At 49.8% G+C, this 7,533-nt stretch overlaps 1 long non-coding RNA gene across 1 annotated transcript; it reads left to right on the forward strand.

The window, feature by feature from the left end:
- The first annotated feature begins 1,826 nt into the window (after positions 1-1,826).
- On the forward strand, positions 1,827-5,468 carry LOC119093079 (uncharacterized). Its single transcript, XR_005093589.1, has 3 exons — positions 1,827-1,858; positions 4,586-4,894; positions 5,405-5,468. It is a non-coding gene; the product is annotated as an uncharacterized LOC119093079 (long non-coding RNA).
- Positions 5,469-7,533: the final 2,065 nt, after the last annotated feature.

A 7,533-nucleotide genomic window follows, 5' to 3' on the forward strand; every position in this document is an offset into this window, starting at 1 on the left:
TCATTCACTGCATAGTAGCAGTGAATGATTTACGAGCGATCATGTGACTGAAGTTATAACAAATGAAAACCTCGCACTTTTCAGAAACATCGATGCTGTCAATGGTTGTAGAAGACCCTGTTATATATATATATATATATATATATATATATATATATATATATATGAAAGACGAGCTTGAACGAACGCTTATAATTTCAGGGGCATTTTCCTATGCGCTTGTGTGGAAAGTGAGCAGCCATAATACGGAGGGCGCCCCTAGAGACAACGTCAGAAAATCTTCCGATCCCGGCGGCTGGTTGTTTGCGGATACCCGAACTGTAATTGGAGAGTTCAACGGAGGACTTTGAAGCAGCACGTGTCCAGTGGCGGACCCAGGAATGGTCAAAGGGGGCACGAAACATTGTGTGCTCCCTGTACTATGTGGTACCCTCCAAATGTTTCGGATATCGGCGATTAGATTTTAAGGTGCTAAGGTGTGCTATTTTATACGGAAAATTACGTTCCTGTAGGCAACACTAGCGGTGTGGTACGTATGAAGGACTCCCCCAGGCTCCCCCTAGATTTTCCCCTAGATGGCACTCCCTCTTCCCTACTCCCCCGACCATCCTCTTCCCTTTCTCTCCCTACTCTCTCTACATTCATCGAAGGTCGTGGTGCATTCTGTAATTTTAACGCCAAGTTTTTTTCGGAGAAGATACGGCAAGATGAGTTAAAGACGGCCGCTAAATGCCACAAAAATTAAGTTTGACACTTAAGTCACGGGTTATTTACGGTTAGCCGGCTTCTGGCGGCAAGACCATTTAGCATCGAGAGCCTCGATGTGTAAACTTACGTGGGACTCAGCAATAACACAGGGCCTCCGAACGAGTGGAAAGTACCCGAGACCATTGTCCAGGACCGCTGAGGAACCGAGAGTACCCAGGCATGTTAGCATATGGGGCCCTGACAATAGCGTATAAGCATTTCAGGCGAACTGGAGCAATCGATGGAGGGGCCCTGATCGATCTAGAGTATCCTGGCATGTCAGAAGAAAAGGCCCAACAACAGCGTAGGGCCCTCGGAGCAAATGTAAGCAGATCAAGGGCAACGTGGAAAGCCCATTAGCAATTGGATTAACCCGGTAAGTGGACACATAGAGCCCTGAGCTGAAATGTTGAGCCCCAGAGGTGTGGCATCGCCCCGTGAACACCCCCGCCCCCCTCTCCTCTGGATCCACCACTATTTTGGTTTTTAGTTGAGCACGTGATGAGTTTAAACATGGTGCCACCTTATGGCCGATTGCCTGGCTAACGCAATGTTTTGAAGAAATCGCCTCCGCGTAGACTCAGTGTTGGATCCTTTAATTCACGAAACCCGTAGTCAATTTCAGCTCAACAAGAACTAGAATGGAAAGCTAGGGTCTGACGCATAATTGGAGTCAACTTCATGCACCATGAGGTAGATTCGTGGAGAACGAAAAAACGTGGACTTCATTGTGGAGCTGCTGACATGTTATGTCGATTTCGCTGTAGTGAAATGAGGCGGTGTGTTCATTCTGCGTGTAAGTTTGCCCGGTCTTTGTATTTTGACATGAGAAAACAGCACGAGCCGACAGTGCTTCACAGTTTCTGATTTGGATGGAGCACGCGAAATTGCCACAGCCACGCATCACCTGGTGCCAATAAAAACTTTTCAGTCAACAATAAGCTTTTCATGATAGGCACCATATGGTAGCGGACCCTGGGGCAAAATGGCGCTCTTGTGTTATTTGCGCTGAAGTTTGCCTTGTGGTTTGTTATTCCAGTCTCGTGCCGTCGTTCCGTGCTGGTCAGTCGATGTTCCTGATGTGAGTGGGGTGGCCAGAATGGGAGCGTAGGTGCGTTCTATGTAAAAGTGGTGTTTTGATGTGATTTTTTTTCTTCCTATGATAGTTTACATGCCGACCAAGTGAGAGTTGCACGTTGTATTACCGCACGGTTGGGCGGGGGCTTCCTTGATGGGGTTCGGGGTAAGGCGTGCTGAATGAGCCTTGCTATGGGTTAAAACAAGGCCTTTTGCGTGTTTTTAAGTGCTTAAAAATTAGAAGATGGATAACCAATGTGTTGGTCCTGGCTCCACACACTCCTGGAGCTAATGCAGTTTCGATATTGGATTGTCAGGCCACCCCACAGGCATGTGACAAATGGGAATGGGCCAGGGGCTCTGGTGGTGGAGAAATGATGTCAGGTTGTAACAAAAATGGCCTCTTTGCTGTTGCGGGCTTATTAGAATTGTAGCTGTAGCCAGGATTAGTGAGAATGGCTGGGCACTCAACTGGCAGTGGGTGGGCATGTCATGTTTTATCTTATGAGTCCTGGCTCCCTCCAGGACCCACCCATCTGATGATGGTGAATGCTGAAAATTTGTACTCCTAGCCACCCTTTTGAAAACTGATCTATTAGCATAAATATCTCTAACAACAAACTTGTTTTGTTGGCTCAAGTGCATTGTTTATCATTAAGGATAGTATTTTATAGGTTATTGGTTATCCAACACTTTTTGGAAACCCATTTTGTAACTTTATTGCCATGAGCATGAAAACTGCCACATTAGGGCTGGAACAAACTTATAGGCTCAAATATGCAGTATTTTAATAGTTAGATCTTAGCTTATGGTTGTGCTGGTGTATAGGAAAATAAATTGAAGTTTCTCTGAGCCAGTTATGCTGGACAGTCTCCTGTGCTCATGCAGCAGGGCTTGCATTAGCATAACTCCTGTTAGGTTAGGTTAAGGTTAGGAGGTAGTATGATGGTCTATAAAAAAACTTTAACTTAGAAAAATGACTAGAAGACTTAGATTAGACTTGTACTTAATTATTATTGTAATTCAATCACTCTGTGATTTTATAGCAGCATATTATTGTTCCTGTCCTTGTTACAGTACCTTTGGCATTACACAACTTTGGTGAACTACACTCATTGAATCTAGGGATGTAGTTCAGTATATATTTGCTTTGTGATGGCATGGTACCATTGAGTATTATTTTCCTGTAATTTTGTGGTGTGCAGGGTGGTTGACAACACAGGTTTTCAGTGAAGGATAGGTGAATCCAAGGGTGAGTCCCAAATCTGCTGGACCAAAGGTGAGTCCCTAATCTGCTGGGACCAAAGGTGGGTCCCAAATCTGCTGGCACCAAAGGTGGGTCCCAACTCTGCTGGGACCAAAGGTGAGTCCCATATCTGCTGGGACCAAAGGTGAGTCCCAAATTGATTGGGATAAAAGGTGAGCCCCAAATCTGCTGGTCACTCAGGTTTTGGGTAGAGGTATGCTGTAAAGGTTGCAGGTGTATTAAGAGGTTATATTGTAATACTTTGATGCCAACTTTTACATTAGGCAATAAATGTACATTTGGATCAATTCAGTACATGCAGCCAATTGTGAATGTGCCACATATTCAGAGCATATTGGGTGAGGGTGAACAATTGTTTGGAATGTTACCAAAGCAAGATTTGTCATTACCTATTCATGCATGATGTTTAAATAAATAAGACTACAAAAGGGCTCAAGCTGAGCTAAACTGCTTCTGTGATGCATCAGAATAAATGGCAGTAATTATTCTGGTTTCATGAGGTAGTAATTATTCTGGTTTCATGTAACATTTCAGTAAGGACCAGTGTGCTCTGAACCTGTGTACTCTGGAAGTTTAGTGTGCCAGTGATGTATTGTTAATACAGTGGAGATCACTCCAGGGGCACTAAAAACTTCCCATCTTGAGGGGCCACTAGTCATTTTTGGTTATTAGTTTCCAGTCAGTACTAAAAGAGTTGATGTGACATTTTCAGAAAGCTGTAAGAGCCCAGAATCAAGTGTTTCTGGGCCATGTTGATGTAACCCCCAGAACATGTGGTTGGGCGCCAAATGACCACCACAGTTGGCGCTCCCCTGAACTCCAATAACCAACAACAACCAAAACATGTGGCATATATTTGCTGTGACCTGTAGTAAGGCCAAGCAGGAGCTGCCCATGGAATACTTTTGTAGCATTTACAGGTAGCTAACTTTACGGGAAATGTGCAAACAGGGCTTACCGGCTTCACTTCCATCATCCTTAAGTTGTAGTAGCCGCATGAGCTTATCCAAGTGTGAGATCAAGATGATACTATGGTGTCACTAGGTCTGCTACTGGGTCATTTTTACCATTGCTGGCAGTGTCATTGATGGAACATGTTGCATGAAAAAGAGACACCTACTGCTGGCATTAGTTTTGGCATGTCGTGAATTGGTACAAAAAGTAAAATAACCAGTCCATTTGGGCCTCGGTGGCAATATCCCCTTCCAGTTGGGTGCTGGATGAGATTGCAAAACTTGCATGGATGTCAGGGCATTTCAGGGGAAATTGTTGCAGGGCAAAGCTACCAGTATATCATTATGTCATGGAATGCTTTGTGGGGACACAGACTGTGCCTGGAATATCACATTGAGCATTACATGTTGATTTGCCAAGCAGTGGTATGCATCATTGCTAATTGGAAAAAGTTTCAAAGAAGTTTGTGCACAGTGAGCTTATTAAATGTTGACTTTCATGTAGCCACTTTTATGTTTTGATAATGATGTTATGTTTCAGGTGTTGCTGTACTGGTATTGAATGGATATCAAAGTTTTTAGTCATTTCATAAGGTACTTATCAAACTTTTTAGTATGTGGCAACAGCAGTAACTGTGCCAATATCCACTGTGTCTCGTGATTTGAAAACTGCGACCAAGTGTTGCTGAATAATCTTGGGAGAAACAGCAGGGAATGACACCATTGGCATGAAGTCCTGACAGAGTTTGTGACAAACTGTGGATTATGGGCATAGTTTGCTGTGCCATTTGAGACATTTGAAGAGAAAACTCCAAGATGTCTGCTCATCACACTCTCAAAAGTTCCACAGGTCAGTCATTGTTTGTGTGTGCATGCTGATTTTTCAGAGTGTATTTTCTATCACCATTTACCAAAATAAAGGATTCTGAATGTTGAGGCCTGAATCTTGCAGCCAATTCTGAATACAATCAAGGTTAAGAGCAAGATCGGTGATTGTCACAGATGCCTGGCTTTAATTTCAACCTTGGAGCGTTCTCAGATGTGAGTTGTTCAGTTCTTGAGGATGGATAGGGCATTGGATGTGATATGCACAACAGCAGGTAGAAAGCTGGGCGTGATAACGCGCGCTGGACCACTCCTGTCATGTGCCTAATTCAGAAAGTTCCCGGCGGTGGGATAGCGGTCACCTAGCTGGTCGTTGGTCGTGTAGTCTGAAGGAAGTTACGGTTGCGGTATTTAGTTTAGGAGCAGACTTGGACGTGACACCGTAGCCAATGACATCTTACACTCTCATCACATCCAACGAGCAGTGCGTAGAATCGCCACAAATCATGCCTAATGCATACCTTTTACGTTCTAGAAGATCAGCATAGGGCTTCCGATGATGAGGACAAAGCTGAGTTCATGAAGCCATTTAAAGAAGGTGAGGCTGCCTGCGTTTTCTGAAGCTCTCCAGGGCCAGTACAAAGTTCCCTTTTGCCGTCTGCTGCCGACATCACGTGCTGGCGGTCGATCAACTTTCATACGGCGTGTCTGCCCAGATCATTTGCGCTGCTGCCATTCCGCCCCGAAATAATCAAATCAATTCAGGGGGCCTCAGGGTATAACTGCGCTTTGAAATGTCAACGCTATTAATATAAGCACCTATGTGGGACTCGTTTGAAGCTACTTACTATTCTGCATCGCTTCCCTCCGATTTTGAACTTGCCCACTCACCTGGGTCACGTAAATTGAGTTGCACGCAAGTTTGGAGCTTTGTGTCTCATTTCATGGAAGGTTGAGCCATCGTCCGTACCACTTGTCAAGCTGGGCACTTGATTAGCAAAGCATACAGCCATGCTTCTAATGTATGATCACCTAATGTGAGGTTAACATATCCCGGAGTTGGACTCGAGCAGACTGAGTGTCGACCGTTGCGGAGACATTGCTATGGACCAGCTGTGACTTTTGTATTGCCTTGTCTTGACTGACGTGACTTGACTCGCACGGATGCAGCGCTGTGACTGCTAGGGCTAGGGATCACGCGTACTCTCTTCGCGACGTATGGGCCCCGTCATAGCGAAGGCGCGGCCCAGTGTTACATGTTGTGACATGACGAGACCTGGCGTAGCGCTGTCTTCATTCGTCGGTGCGCAAGACGCGCCCGAGTGGAGTGGTTTGAGCTGACCTGGCGCGGTGACCGGCCAGGCTGGCGGGCGCGAGCTGGTCCACCGCACCTCGGCGGCCGCGTGGCGCCGCGACCTGGAGCCGGCCCAGAATGGACTGCTACTACTTCACGCCGCAGGGCAAGAAGCTGCGCTCGCTGAAGGAGATCGAGCTCTTCTGTGAGTATGGCACTCCCGGCCCAGCAGCGCATGGCACTCTCCCGGGACACGCAGCGGCGTGGCACTCCCGGGCCCAGCAGCGCTGGGCACTCCCGGGCCTCAGCGCATGACACTCCCGGGCCAGCAGCGCATGACACTCCCGGGCCAGCAGCGCATGACACTCCCGCGCCAGTAGCGTGTGACACTCCCGGGCCAGCAGCGCATGACGCTCCCGGGCCAGCAGCGCACTCTCCCGGGCCAGCAGCGCGTGACACTCCCAGGCAGGCAGCACGTGGCGCTCTCGGAAAGGCGCTCCCAGTCCCAGCTTCACCGGGCACTCATGCCAGACCGGCACCCGTAGCTATCTCTGGACAAGGGCAGGCGCTTGAAGTACTCTGTCTCCCATAGCAGGCATTCATAAACTCCAGCGGCAGTCATTCGAGGTGCTCCCCGAATGACCTCAAGGCAGGCATGGTGGTGCTGCACGGGAAGCGCGGGACACTCGGGGGCAGGCAGCCAATGCATCCATGGGCTCACGTCGTTCACAAGGCCAGCCTCCATGGTGGGTGCTGCCGGGAGGCGGGAGTTGCCAGCAGTCGGCGATCCTCGGGCCAGCGTGCCGCCAGAAATTAATGTGCGATCTCCGGGCAACACCCTTCCCCGACCGTCGTGCCAGGGAGACGCTGCCATCACTGGGATGACTGCCGGGCGGGAGATCCGTGTCGCCCAGAGCGCCTCGGCGGTTACTCGCGCGGGCGTCACGGCGGTAGTGGTCTGCGGTGTTACCCCGGCGGCCTGGCCTCGGTCGGATGGACGCCTGGCCTGCCCCCTGCCCTGGCTGGCTGCCGCGGCCCGCCTGCGCGGTCCGCGTGGGCGCACCCGCTCCGCCCTGACGGCGCCCGCCCCGCCCTGACGCCGCTCGCCCCGCCCTGACGGCGCTGCCCCGCCCCGCCCTGACGGCGCCGCCCCGCCCTGACGGCGCACGCCCCGCTCTGACGGCGCAACGCCCTGTCCGCAGTGGAAGAGAGTGGCTCCGCGCTGCCGCCGAGCTGCTTCACGCTGCAGCGGCGCCTGCTGGGCGTCGGGCCGCCGGAGGAGACGGAGCGCGAGGCGCGCTCCCAGCCGCCGCCGTCAGGCCACCGCCCGCTGGACGGCGAGGGGCAGCCGACGGCGCGGGACTCCGTCC

This window comes from Pollicipes pollicipes, unplaced genomic scaffold (genome assembly GCF_011947565.3).
Source record: "Pollicipes pollicipes isolate AB1234 unplaced genomic scaffold, Ppol_2.1 Scaffold_4002;HRSCAF=4701_pilon_pilon_pilon, whole genome shotgun sequence".
Lineage (NCBI taxonomy): Eukaryota > Metazoa > Arthropoda > Thecostraca > Pollicipedomorpha > Pollicipedidae > Pollicipes > Pollicipes pollicipes.